The following is a 15,554-nucleotide window of genomic DNA, read 5'->3' on the forward strand; positions in this document are numbered from 1 at the left end:
GTATGACCCCCCTTTAATATAAGAGTGCTCACAGGTACAAAGCACATAAGAAGCTTTTAGAACTCAAAAAGGACAGAAAAGTAGCCAAAATGATGAAATGGAAGAATTCCATGCAAAAGAAAATCCAGGAAGAACTGAAAGCTAAAGAATTGATATAAACAGATATAAGCAATATAACTGAATAAGAATTTAGAATAATAGTCATAAGATTAATCACTGGGCTTGAAGAAGGCATAGAAGACAGCAGAGAATCTATTACTGCAAAGATTAAGGAACTAAAAATCAGTCACAATGAATTAATAAATGCTATAAATGAGGTGCAAAATAAAATGGAGGCGGCCACAGCACAGATTGAAGAGGCAGAGGGGAGAACAGGTGAATTAGAAGGTAAAATTATGGAAAAAGAGGAAGCTGAGAAAAAGAGAGATTAAAAAATCCAGGATCAAGAGGGGAAAATTAGAGAAGTAAGTGATGCAATCAACTGAAACAATATCCGTATCATAGGAATTCCAGAAGAAGAAAAGAGAGAGAAAGGGTCTGAAAATGCACTTGAATGAATCATAGGTGAGAACTTCCCTGATCTGGGGAAGGAAAAAGGCAGTGAAATACAAGAGGAACAGAGAACTCCCTTCAGACATAACTTGATTCGATCTTCTGTATGACATATCATAGTGAAACTGGAAAAATACAAGGATAAAGAGAAAATTCTGAAAGCAGCTAGGGATAAACACACTCTAACTTACAAAAGTAAACCCATAAGAGTAGTGGCAGATCTAACTACTGAAACTTGGCATGCCAGAAAGGAATGGCAGAAAATCTTCAATGTGATGAACAGGAAAACCATGCAGCCGAGAATTCTCTATCCAGAAGGTCTGTCATTCAGAATAGGAGAGATAAAGGTTTTCCCAAACAAACAAAAACTGAAGGAATTCATCGCCACTAAACCAGTCCTACAAGAGATCCTAAGGGGGATTCTGTGAGTGAAATGTTGCAAAGACCACAAAGTACCAGAGACATCACTACAAGTATGAAAGCTAGGGACATCACAATGACTAAACCCATATCTTTCAAAAATAACACTGAATGTAAATGGACTAAATGCTCCAATCAAAAGACATAGGATATCAGTATGGATAAAAAGAAGACCCATCTATTTTCTGTCTACAAGAGACTCATTTTAGACCTGAGGACACCTTCAGATTGAAAATGAGGGGATGGAGAACTATCTATCATGCTACTCAAAGTCATAGGCAAGCTGGAGTAGCCATACTTATATCAGACAAGCTAGACTTTAAATTAAAGTCGGTAACAAGAGATGAAGAAGGGCACTAGGTAATAATTACAGGATCTATCCATCAGGAAAAGCTAACAATTATAAATGTCTATGCACCAAATTCGAAGGCACCCAAATATTTAAAACAATTAATCACAAACATAAGCAATCTTATTGATAAGAATGTGGTAATTGCAGGGGACTTTAATACTCCACTTACAACAATAGACAGATCATCTAGACACAGAATCAGTAAAGAAACAATGGCTTTGAATGATACATTGGACCAGATGGACTTGACAGATATATTTAGAACTCTACATCCAAAAGCAGCAGAATATACTTTCTTCTTGAGTGTACATGGAACATTCTCCAAGATAGATCATGTACTGGGTCACAAATGGCCCTCAATAAATATAAAAGAATTGAGATCATACCATGAACACTTTCAGATCACAATGCTATGAAACTTGAAATCAACTGCAGGAAAAGGTCTGGAAAACCTCCAAAGGCATGGAGGTTAAAGAACACCCTACTAAAGAACAAATGGGTCAACCAGGCAATTAGAAAAGAAATTCGAAAATGTATGCAAACAAATTAAAACGAAAAGACAACAATCTAAATGCTTTCGGATGCAGCGAAGGCAGTCCTGAGAGGAAAATACATTGCAACCCAAGCCTATCTCAAGAAACAAGAAAAATCCCAAATACAAAATATAACAGCACACCTAAAGGAAAGAAAAGCAGAACAGGAAAGACACCCCAAAGCCAGCAGAAGAGAAATAATAAAGAACATAGCAGAAATAAACAATATAGAATCAAAAACACACTAGAACAGATCAGTGAAACTAAGAGTTGGCTTTTTGAAAAAATAAACAAAATTAATAAACCTGTAGCCAGGTTTCTCAAAAAGAAAAGAGAGAGGACCCAAATAGATAAAATCACGAATGAAAATGGAATTATGACAACCAATTCCTCAGAAATACAGTAATTATCAAGGAATACTATGAAAAATTATATGATAACAAACTGGACAACCTGGAAGAAATGGACAAATTCCTAAGCACCCACCCACTTCCAAAACTCAAATGGATCATATGGAAATAGAAAATTTGAACAGGTCCATAATTAGTGAAGAAATTGAATCAGTCACCAAAAATCTCTCAACAAATAAGAGTCCTGGCCCAGATGGCTTCACTGGGGAATTCTACCAGACATTTAAAGCAGAGTTAATACCTATCTTTATCAAGCTGTTCCAAAAAATAGAAAGGGAAGGAAAACTTACAGACTCATTTTATGAAGCCAGCAGTACTTTGATTCCCAAACCAGACAGACACCCAGCAAAAAAAGAGAACTACAGGCCAATATCCCTGATGAACATGGATGCAAAAATTCTCAACAAGATACTAGCAAAGTGAAGTCAACAGCATATAAAGAGAATTATTCATCATGATCAAGTGGGACTAATTCCTGGGCTGCAGGACTGGTTCAATATTTGGAAATCAATCAATTTGATACATCATATTAATAAAAGAAGATATAAAAACCACATGATCCTGTCAATGGATGCAGAAAAAGCATTTGACAAAATACAGCATCATTTCTTGATGAAAACCCTCAAGAAAGTCAGAATAGAAGGAACATACTTAAACATCATAGAAAAGCCCACAGATAATATCATCCTCAATGGGGAAAAACTGAGAACTTTACCCCTGGGATCAGGAACATGACAGGGATGTCCACTCTCTGTGATGTCCGCTATGTGTAACATAGTGCTGTAAGTCCTATGTATCAGCATAGGACTGTATTGTATCAGCAATCAGACAACTAAATGTAAAAAAAGCATCAACATCAGCAAAGATTAAATCAAACTTTCACTTTTTGTAGAGGACATGATACACTACCTAGAAAACCTGACAGACTCCACCAAAAGTCTGATATAATTGATACATAAATTCACCAAAGTCACAGGGTACAAAATTAATGTACAGAAATTGTTTGCATTTTTATACACCAATAATGAAGCAACAGAAAGAGAAATAAAGAAACTGATCTCATTCACAATTACACCAAGAACCATAAAATACCTAGGAATAAATCTAACCAAAGATTTAAAGGATATTTATGCTGAAAACTATAGAATGCTTATGAAGGAAATTGAAGAAGAGACAAAGAAATGGAAAAACATTCCGTGCTCATGGATTGGAATAAATATTGTTAAAATGTCAATACTACCCAAAACAGTCTACACATTCAATACAATCCCAATAAAAATTACACCAGCATTGTTCTCAAAGTAGATCAAACAACCCTAAAATTTGTATGGAACCACAAAGTGCTCGTGTAGCCAAAGTACTATCAAAGAAGAGAACCAAAGCAGGAGGCATCACAATCCCATAGTTTAGCCTCTACTATCAACTGTAATCATCAAGACAACATGGTTTGACACAAAACAGACACATAAACCAATGGAACAGAAAAGAGAACTCAGATTTGGACCCACAAAAGTATGGCCAACTAATCTTTGACAAAGCAAGAAAGAGTATCCAATGGAAAAAAAAAAGACTGTCTCTTTAACAAATGGTGCTGGGACAACTGGACAGCAACATGCAGAAGAATGAAACTAGACTACTTTCTTATACCATTCACAAAAATAAACTCAAAATGGATGAAAGACCTGAATGTGAGACAGGAAACCATCAAAATCCTAGAGCCAAGAGCAGGAAAATATCTCTTTGAGTGCAGCTGCAGCAATTTCTCAAACAACACATCTCCAAAGGCAAGGGAATTAAAAGCAAAATTGAATTATTGGGACCTCATCAAGACAAAAACTTCGGCACTGCAAAGGAAACAATCAACAAAACTAAAAGGCAACCAACAGAATGGGAAAAGATATTTGCAAATGACATATCAGATAAAGAGCTAGTATCCAAAATCTGTAAAGACCTCACCAAACTCCACACCTGAAAAGCAAATAATCCAGTGAAGAAATGGGCAGAATACATGAATAGACACTTCTCTAAAGAAGACATCCAGATGGCCAACAGGCACATGAAAAGATGCTCAACATCGCTCCTCATCAGGGAAATACAAATCAAAACCACACTCAGATACCACCTCACGGCAGTCAGAGTGGCTAAAATGAACAAATCAGGAGACTATAGATGCTGGCAAGAATGTGGAGAAATGGGAACCCTCTTGCACTGATGGTGGGAATGCAAACTGGTGGAGCAGCTCTGGAAAACAGTGTGGAGGTTCCTCAAAAAATTAAAAATAGAACTACCCTATGACCCAGCAATAGGCTGCTAGGAATTTATCCAAGGGATACAGGAGTGCTGATGCATAGGGGCACTTGTACCCCAATGTTTATAGCAGCACTTTCAACAATAGCCAAATTATGGAAAGAGCCTAAATGTCCATCAGCTGATGAATGGATAAAGAGGATGTGCTTTATATATACAATGGAATACTATGTGGCAATGAGAAAGAATGAAATATGGCCATTTGCAGCAACGTGGATGGAGCTGGAATGTATTATGCTAAGTGAAATAAGTCAGGCAGAGGAAGACAGATACCATATGTTTTAACTCATATGTGGATCCTGGGAACCTTAGCAGAAGATCATGGGGGAGGGGAAGGGGAAAAAAGTTATAGAGAGGGAGGGAGGCAAACCATAAGAGACTCTTAAAAACTGAGAACAAACTGAGGTTTGATGGGGGGTGGGGGAGAGTGGAAAATGGATGTTGGGCATGGAGGAGGGCACTTGGGATGAGCAGTGGGTGTTGTATGAAAAACAATTTGACAATAAATTGTATTTAAATAAAAAATGAACAATATCAAAATAACAAGCCAAAAGAATATACAGAATCAGTTACTGCCATGCACTAGCACTAATCTGTTTATGACTAGATGTACAAGTCCTTGGTGCTTTGTAATAAATCCTGCCTGAGTGAATGAATAACAATAATAGTTGTTCTCTCTCTCCACCCACATTTTCTCTTGTATCATTCACTTTCAGTGCTGAGTCCAACCTCTCTGTATAGGGTCTTCAAGTTATTCCATACCCTTTCATCAAAATCAAAACTTGCAATATAAATTCATTCAATCTACACTACAGTATATATGGCAGTGACAAAACCTTACACATACCTGGATATTTACATAGAGACAGAGCTTTAAGCAACATGACCAAAATTCTAGTGGGATGATATAACTTCCAACATCAAAATGAGGATTTGAGCACCAGGTTAGAAGACCCTTTGTGAAGCCATGTTAGGTAGGCAAATACCACAAAAGAATTCTTAGTGATTATACCAGTCTGGCATTTGCTTCTTTGGGGAGTGATGAAAGTGGAAAAGGATACAGTTTCAGTGTCAGTGGCAACAGACAGGTCTTTATTTCTGACTACTTGTTTTATCTGTGCTTCACTGAAGAATTCGGCACAAAATATATGGTGAATGTACTTCTCAAACAAAAACACACTACACATGTTCTGACAACAAGGCAGAATATTTTAAAAGTGCTTGTATATTTTAAAGATGCTTGTATAAAATCGGAGGTATATGAGTGACATATCTTTGATATAAAAGAAAAATATATTAGAGACGTTAGGACATTATCTCTTACCTTTACCTTCTAAGTAACTGCTTATGGTAATATATTGCTTGCAGAGATAAGAAGGTCTCTTACTGTGCAAAACCTCTTGCATATATTTATAAAAATATATATGCTAATGTGGAGGAAGAAAACTGAAGGTTAAATTTACCCAAGGCAAGACTACATATTTGCGATCATCTGTATGTATGTATGTGGCATTTCCTATATTGCCCAAAATAGAAATTGTGGGGAAGCCCTAGTAAAATAAATAAATAAAATATTCTGTACTTTTTAAATGTTTTACTAAAGAAACTGCATGCATATACTGGGAGTTACAAGTTAAAAATATGAGTCAATACTTTAGTCATATTCCATTACTATTAACTGAAATAATCACAGTTATTAATGGATCTTTATGCTAAAAATTCCACTGCCCAAGCCAACCTAGTACACATGTCCCTAATCATTTCTTTCTACAGATAAGAAAACAAAACAGAAATAGAGCAGTTAACAATCAACAGGACTTAATACTGCATTTTTTTAAAGTAACCAGAATGGTTTCATGAGACAATCTTCTTTAATTCTGACCCTGCATCCACTCATTGCTAAATTGTAACATGGAGAAAGGAGATTAAGTGGGGACAAAAGAAGAGGGAAAGAAAGAAAGAGAGTGGAAACAAAGAGATAAGAGCAGAGAGTTGGAGAGACCAATGTGAATTACACCTCCATCCAGCCTTGGGGAGTGATAGTTGGAATTACAATGGGCAGAAAAAAACAGGAGCAGGAGAAAGAACAATATGGCTTCAGAGTAGGAGGACCTTAGGTTCCCCTCTTCCCACAAACACAGCTAGATAACTATAAAATCATACTAAATACCCCAGAAATTGACCTGAAGAGTGATAAAACAAACTCCACAATTAAACATAGAGAAGAGGTGAACCTGGGTGGCTCAGTCAGTTAAGCATCCAACTTTGGCTCAGGTCACGATCTCATGGTTTGTGAGTTCAAGCCCCATGTCAGGTTCTGTGCTGATGGCTCGGAGCCTTGAGACTGCTTCAGATTCTGTGTCTCTCTCTCTTCCCCTCCCCTGCTTGTTCTCTATGTCTCTCTCTCAAAAATAAATATTAAAAGAAAAAAAAAGAAATGTTAAAAAAAAAAAGGAGGGGGGAGAACAGGCCACATCAAAGAAGGTAGGAAGTGCAGATATGTGGTTTAGGGAAGAAATAGATCCTAGGTACTTTGGGAGGAAAACAAGGGTCACAGAGAAGAGACAGAGAGAGATAGAGAAAGAGAGGAAGAGAGAGAAGCACAGAAGGAAACTCTGACGGAGAATGTTTCCACAAAGCCACTGGCTTGGAAAACGAGAGGGGAAAAATTTAGTCAGAACTTGCAGTCAACAGGGCTTAAAGCCTAGAATTTTAAAGGGTAGCAGGCTTGGCTGGGATAGAGTCCTGAAGGCACTACCCTGCTCACAGAGAGAAGGCAGGCAAACAACATGGGAGCAGATGGCATGGCAACAAAAATCTGAAGCATGCTTGAGGCAAACAGTGGGGAGATTATTCACTCTTCTCAGAGCAAACTGAAGTCAGCTTTCACAGAGACACCTCTCTGAGAAGAAAGGAGCTGGCTGGCACCACTTCCCACCCTGCTACTCAGCAAAAACACAGTGCCACTTGTAGTAAGCAGCTCAGCAGGGACAGAGGCTGCCAAACATTCTTATACCAAGCCCAATCCCTGCACCCCAGGGAGACTGTCCTTTTAAGTCAAAATTAGCTTAATACCAGCATGGCGGCCCCTCCTCAAGAAGACCAGCACAAACCCTTGCTGACACCACATCTCCTGACCAGAGAGTTCTGCAGGGCCATGGCTCTGGTGGAGTTGGTGTCAGGTCTCATTTCACAAGCACACCAGAGCACACCTAGCTAAAACTCACCATACTCAGGCCAGGGACAAAAACCTGTCCACAGTAGGCAAGGAGAACATCTGCAGATAACTCGCTTGAACGATAGAGCAGTGAAAACACCACAGTAGAGTGCACACAGTACACACCTGAGACACTCCCTGAAGTGCCAGGCCCTGAGCACTACATGACCTCTTCTTCATAAAGCTATTACTTTTAGTATCAGTATGCATAACTGGATTTTCCTACACAGAAAAGAAGGCAGAGACTTACACAAAATGCTGACAGAAGAATCTGTCCCAAATGAAAGAACAAGATAAGGCCACTACCAAAGATGTAAGCAAAACAGATATAAGTAATCTGTTTGATGGAGAATTTAAAGCAACAATCATAAGGATACCCACTGGGCTTGAGAGAAGAATAGAAGACATCAGGGAGACCCTCAAACACAGATAAAATAGTTAACAATGAAGCAATCAGAGATGAATAATGCAATAAATGAGATTGGAAACAAGCTTGATGCAATGAACAGCAGACTAGAAGAAGCAGAAGAATGAATTAGTGACCCTGAAGACAAAATAATGGAAAATAATGAGGCTTAACAAAAGAGAGAAGAATTCATGGAATATGAGAATAGATTTAAGGATCTGAATGACTATATCAAATGTAATAACATTCATATTATAGAAGTCCCAGATGAAGAAGAGAGAGAAAGGGGGACATAAAATTTATTTGAAGAAATAGATGAAAACTTCCTTAATCTAGGGAAGGAAACAGACATCCAGATCCAGGAGGCACAGATAAGTCTCATCAAAACCAACAAAAGCAGGCCAACACTAAGACATATTATAATTAAATTTGCAAAATATAGTGAAAAAGAAAAAAAAATCATAAAAGTGGCAAGGCAAGAGAAGTCCTTAACTTACAATGGAAGACTCATAAGGCTAGCTGGAGATTTCTCAACAGAAACTTGGCAAGCCAGAAGGGAGTGGCATGATATATTCAAAGTGCTAATTGGGAAAAATCTTCAGTCAAGAATACTCCATCCAGCAAGGCTAACATGCAGAATAGAAAGAGATCGTTTCCCAAAAAACAAAAACTAAAGGAATTCATGACCACAAAACTAGCCATGCATGAAATATTCAAAGGGACTCTTTGATACAAAGGAGAGGCCAACAGTGACAAATACAAGAAAAGATCAGAAAATATCTCCAGACAACGACAAAGTAAAATGGCAACAAATACATTTAAATTAATAATTATTTTGAATATAAATGGACTAAATGCTCCAATCCAAAGACATAGCATGTCAGAATTAATAATAAAAAAAAGGGTCACCTATATAGTGCTTAGAAGAGACTCACTTTAGACCTAAAAACACTTGCAGATTGAAAGTGAGAGGATGGAGAAACATTTATCACACAAATGGATGTCTAAAGCTAGAGTAACAGTACTTGTATCAGACAGACTGGACTTAGAAGCAAAGACTGTAACAAGAGACAAAGAAGGGCATTATATAATCATAAAGGCAATAATCCAACAAGAAGATATAACAATTGTAAATATTTATGCATCCAACATGGGAGCACCCAAATACATAAAATATTTAATAACAAACATAAAAGAATTAATGGATAATAATATAATAATAGTAGGGGACTTTAATGCCTCGCTTACATAAATGGACAGATCATCCAAACAGAAAATCAACAAGAAAACAATGGCCTTGAATGACACACAAGACCACATGGACTTAACCAATATATTCAGAACATTTCATCATAAAACAGGAGAATACACATTGTTTTCAAGAGCATGTGGAACATTCTCAGAATAGATCAAATACTAGGTTACAAAACAGGCCTCAACAAATACACAAAGATTGATATCATACCATGCACCTTTTGTGACCACAACACTATGAAACTAGAAGTCATTCACAAGAAAAAACTTGGAAAGGCCACAAATACATCGAGCTTAAAAAGCATGCTACTAAACAATGAATTGGTTAAACAGGAAATCAAAGAAGAAATAAAAAATATATGGAACCAAATGAAAATGAAAACACAACAGTCTAAAACCTTTGGGATCCAGCAAAAGCAGTCCAAAGAGGGAAATATATAGCTATATAGGCCTACCTCAAGAAGGAAGAAAAATATTAAATAAACAACATAACCTTATACCTAAAGGAGCAAGAAAAAGAAGAAGAGACAAAACCCAAACACAGGAAAAGGAAGGGGTTAATAAAGAGTACAACAGAAATCAATGATATAGAAACAAATAAAAACAATAGAACAGATCAATGAAACCAGGAGATGGTTCTTTGAAAAACTTAATAAAATTGATAAATCTCTAGTGAGAGTTATCAACTAGAAAAGATAATGCACCCTAATAAATGAAATCAGAAGTGAGATAGAAGAATTAATACCCAACATGACAGAAACACAAGCAAATATAAGAGAACATTATGAAAAATTATATGCCAACTAATTGGACAACCTAGAATAAATGGATAAATTTCTAAAAACATATAAATTCCAAAACAGGAACAGGAAGAAATAGAAAACTTGAACAGAGCAATAACCAGCAAAGAAATTGAATCTGTAATCAAAAAGTCCCCAAAAAGACCTGTGTCATATGACTTCACAGGCAAATTCTACCAAACATTTAAAGAAGACCTAATACCTATTATTTTCAAATTATCACAAAATATAGAAAAGGAAAGAAAACTCACAAATTCATTCTATGAGGCCAGCATTACCCTGATACCAAAAACTAGATAAAAACTCCACTAAAAAAGAGAATTACAGGGAAATATCCCTGATGAACATGAACACAAAAATTCTCAATAAAACACTAACAAACCAAATCCAACAATACATTAACAAATTCATTCATCATGTTCAAGTGGGATTTATTTCTAGGCTGCAAGGGTCATTAAATATTCACAAAAGAATCAAAGTGATGCACCACATTAATAAAAGAAAGGATAAGAAATGTATGATCATTTCAATAAATTCAAAAAAAGGATTTGATGAACTACAACAACGACTCATGATAAAAATCTTCAACAAAATAAATTTAGAGGGAACATACCTCAACATCGTAAAGGGCATATATGAAAAATCCACAGCTGACATCATCCTCAATGGGAAAAAAACCTGAAAGCATTTTTCCCTAAGGTCACAAAAAAGGCAGGGATGTCTACTCACACTGCCATTGTTTTACATAATACTGGAAGTCCTAGCCACAGCAATCAGACAAGAAAAACAAATAGATGGCATACAAGTTGGCAAGGAAGAAGTTTCACTATTTGCAGATGACATGATGCTATGGATAGAAAACCCAAAAACTCCACCAAAAACTCCTAGAGCTGATACAAGAATTCAGTAAATTCACAGCACAAAAAAGCAACATACGGAAATCTGTTGCATTTATATACACCAGTAATGAAGCAGCAGAAAGAGAAACCAAGGAATCAATCCCACTTACAATTACATCAAAAACCATAAGATACCTAGGAATAAACATAACCAAAGAAGTGAAATACATGTACTCTGAAAATTATCAAATACTGATGACAGAAATTGAAGAGAACACAAAAAAATGTAAAGTCATTCCATGCTCATGGATGGGAAGAACAAATATCGTTAAAATGTCCTTACCACCCAAAGCAATCTGCACATTTAATGCAATTCCTATAAAAAACACCACCAGCATTTTTCACATACCTAGAAAAACAATCCTCAAATTTGTATGGAAACACAAAAGATCTGAAACAGCCAAAGCAATCTTGAAAAACAAAAACAAAGCTGGAGACATCACAATTCTTCTTCTTTTTTTTTGATATAAGTACACTTTAATCATGAGTGGGCATGTAATTGTTCATTATACTATATTCAGTATTTTTTTATATTTTGAAATATTTTACAGTTACAAAAAGACTTAGAATACATATATTGCACTACTTATCAAAATATATGGTAAGCAGGACTCTGAAAATTATTTTTCTACTATCTTGGACATTGATGAAATCCTTTTAAGTCATTATATTTAATTTTGGTCTCACATTTCACAATGAAAAAATACGCTCATCAAGGAAATATCAAAACTGTATATTAATTTGCCATATGAAGTAAGATTAATGATTTAGGAAAGCCTTAGGATGTGATCAATATCTTATACAACTCTTAAAAAGATAATTTCATTTGATTTTCTTTTTTTTTAATTTAATTTAATTTTTTTATTTTTAAAAATTACATCCAAATTAGTTAGCATATAGTGAAACAATGATTTCAGGAGTAGATTCCTTAATGCCCGGAACCCATTTAGCCCATCCCCCCTCCCACAACCCCTCCAGTAACCCTCCATTTGTTCTCCATATTTATGAGTCTCTTATGCTCTGTACCCCTCCCTGTTTGTATATTATTTTCATTTCCCTTCCATTATGTTCATCTGTTTGCCTCTTAGAGTCCTCATATAAGTGGAGTCATGTGATTTTTGTCTTTCTCTGACTGACCAGTTGCACTTAGCATAATACCCTCCAGTTCCATCCACATACTTACAAATGGCAAGATTTCATTCTTTTTGATTGCAGAGTAATACTCCATTGTATATATATATATACCACTTCTTCTTTATCCATTCATCCATTGATGGACATTTGGGCTCTTTCCATACTTTGGCTATTGTTGATAGTGCTGCTATAAACATGGGGGTGCATGTGTCCCTTCGAAACAGCACACCTGTATCCCGTGGATAAATGCCTAGTAGTGCAATTGCTGGGTCGTAGGGTACTTTTATTTTTAGTTTTTTGAGGAACCTCCATATAGTTTTCCAGAGTGGCTGCACCAGTGTGCTTTGCCACCAACAATGCAAAAGAGATCCTCTTTCTCTGCATCCTCGCCAATATCTGATGTTGCCTGAGTTGTTACTGTTAGCCACTCTGACAGGTATCATGTGGTATCTCATTGTGGTTTTGACTTGTATTTCCCTGGTGATGAGTGATGTTGAGCATTGTTTCATGTGTTGGTTGGTCATCTGATGTCTTCCTTGGAGAAGTGTCTATTCATGTCTTTTGCCCATTTCTTCACTGGATTATTTGTTTTTTGGATGTTGAGTTTGATAAGTTCTTTATAGATTTTGGATACTAACCCTTTATCTGATATGTCATTTGCAAATATCTTCTCCATTCTGTCAGTTGCCTTTAGTTTTACTGATTGTTTCTTTCGCTATGCAGAAGCTTTTTATTTTGATGAGGTCCCAGGAGTTCATTTTTGCTTTTGTTTCCCTTGCCTCTAGAGACGTGTTCAGTAAGAAGTTGCTGCAGGCAAGATCAAAGACGTTTGTGCCTCCTTTCTCCTCGAGGATTTTGATGGCTTCCTGTCTTAAATTTAGGTCTTTCACCCATTTTGAGTTTATTTTTGTGTATAGTGTAAGAGAGTGGTCCAGGTTCATACTTCTGCATATCGCTGTCCAGTTTTCCCAGCACCACTTGCTGAAGACACTGTCTTTATTCCATTGAATATTCTTTCCTGCTTTGTCATAGATTACTTGGCTATACATTTCTGGGTCCATTTCTGGGTTCTTTATTCTGTTCCATTGATCTGAGTGTCTGTTCTTGTGCCAGTACCATACTGTCTTGATGATTATAGCTTTGATAGTATAGCTTGAAGTCTGGGATTGTGATGTCTCCTCTCCTGCTTTGGTTTTCTTTTTCAAGACTTCTTTGGCTATTTGGGGTATTTTCCGGTTCCATACAAATTTTAGGATTATTTGTTCTAGCTCTGTAAAAAATGCTGGTGTTACTTTGATAGGGATTACATCGAATATGTAGATTGCTTTGGGTAGTATCGACATTTTAACAATATTTTTTCCTCCTATCCAGAAGCATGGAATCTTTTTTCCACTTTTTTGTGTTTTCTTCAATTTCTTTCATAAGCTTTCTATAGTTTTCAGTGTATAGATTTTTCACCTCTTTGGTTAGATTTATTCCTAGGTTATTTATGGTTATTTATGGTTATTGGTGCAACTGTAAATGGGATCAATTCCTTGATCATTCTTTCTGTCACTTCATTGTTGGTGTATAGGAATGCAACCAATTTCTGTGCATTGATTTTATATCCTACAAGTTTGCTGAATTCATGAATCACTTCTAGCAGTTTTTTGGTGGAATCTTTGGGGTTTTCCATGTATAGTATCATGTCATCTGCGAAGAGTGAAAGTTTGATCTCTTCCTGGCCGATTTGGATGCCTTTTATTTCTTTGTGTTGTCTGATTGCAGAGGCTAAGACTTCCAATACTATGTTGAATAACAGTGGTGAGAGTGGACATCCCTGTGTTTTTCCTGGCCTTAGGGGAAAGCTCTCAGTTTTTCCCGATTGAGGATGATATTAGCATTAGGTCATTTATATATGGCTTTAATGATCTCGAAGTATGATCCTTCTATCACTACTTTCGTGACGGTTTTTATCAAGAAAGGATGCTGTATTATGTCAAACGCTTTCCATGCATCTATTGAGAGGATCTAAGGTTCTTGTCCTTTCTTTTATTGATGTGATGAATCACGTTATTTATTCTGTGGATATTGAACCAGCCTTGCATCCCAGGTATAAATCCCAATTGGTCGTGGTGAATAATTTTTTTAATGTATTGTTGTATCCAGTTAGCTAATACCTTGTTGAGGATTTTTGCATCCATGTTCATCAGGGAAATTGGTCATTATTTCTCCTTTATAGTGGGGTCTAGGTCTGCTTTTTGAATTAAGGTAATGTTGGCTTCATAGAAAGAGTTTGGAAGTTTTCCTTCCATTTCTATTTTTTGGAACAGCTTCAAAAGAATAGGTGTTAACTCTTACTTAAATTTTTGGGCAGAATTCAACTGGAAAGCCATTTGGCCCTGGGCTCTTGTTTTTTTGTTTTTCTTTTTGTTTTTTCTTTAAATATGAAATTTATGATCAAATTAGGTTCCATACAACACCCAGTGCTCATTCCAACAGGTGCCCTCCTCAATATCCAAGACCCACCCTCCCCTCCCTCCCACCCCCCATCAACCCTCAGTTTGTTCTCAGTTTTAAGAGTCTCTTATGGTTTGGCTCTCTCCTTCTGTAACCTTTATTTTTTCCTTCCCCTCCCCCATGGCCTTCTGTTAAATTTCTCAGGATCCACATAAGAGTGAAAACATATGATATATGTCTTTCTCTGCATGACTTATTGCACTAAGCACAACATTCTCCAGTTCCATCCACGTTGCTACAAAAGGCCATATTTCATTCTTCCTCATTGCCACATAGTATTCCACTGTTCATACAAACCACAACTTCTTTATCCATTCATCAGTTGATGGACATTTAGGCTCTTTCCATAATTTGGCTATTGTTGATAGCGCTGCTATAAACATTGGGGTGCAAGTGCCCCTATGTGTCAGCACTCCTATAACCTTTGGGGAAATTCTTAGCAGTGCTATTGCTGGGTCATAGGGTAGGTCTATTTTTAATTTTTTGAGCAACCTCCACACTGTTTTCCAGAGTGGCTGCACCAATTCGCATTCCCACCAACAGTGCAACAGGGTTCCCGTTTCTCTACATCCTCGCCAGCATTAATTGTCTCCTGTTTTGTTCATTTTAGCCACTGACTGTCGTGAGGTGATATCTGAGTGTGGTTTTGATTTGTATTTCCCTGATGAGGAGCGATGTTGAGCATCTTTACATGTGCCTGTTGGGCATCTGGATGTCTTCTTTAGAGAAGTGTCTATTCATGTTTTTTGCCCATTTCTTCACTGGGTTATT

At 36.7% G+C, this 15,554-nt stretch overlaps 1 protein-coding gene across 1 annotated transcript in view; it reads right to left on the reverse strand.

The window, feature by feature from the left end:
* POF1B (POF1B actin binding protein) overlaps positions 1 to 15,554 on the reverse strand; it is a 121,175-nt gene that overhangs the window by 36,977 nt on the left and 68,644 nt on the right. The window lies entirely within an intron of this gene.

Source organism: Felis catus, chromosome X (genome assembly GCF_018350175.1).
Source record: "Felis catus isolate Fca126 chromosome X, F.catus_Fca126_mat1.0, whole genome shotgun sequence".
In the NCBI taxonomy this organism is placed as follows: Eukaryota; Metazoa; Chordata; class Mammalia; order Carnivora; family Felidae; genus Felis; species Felis catus.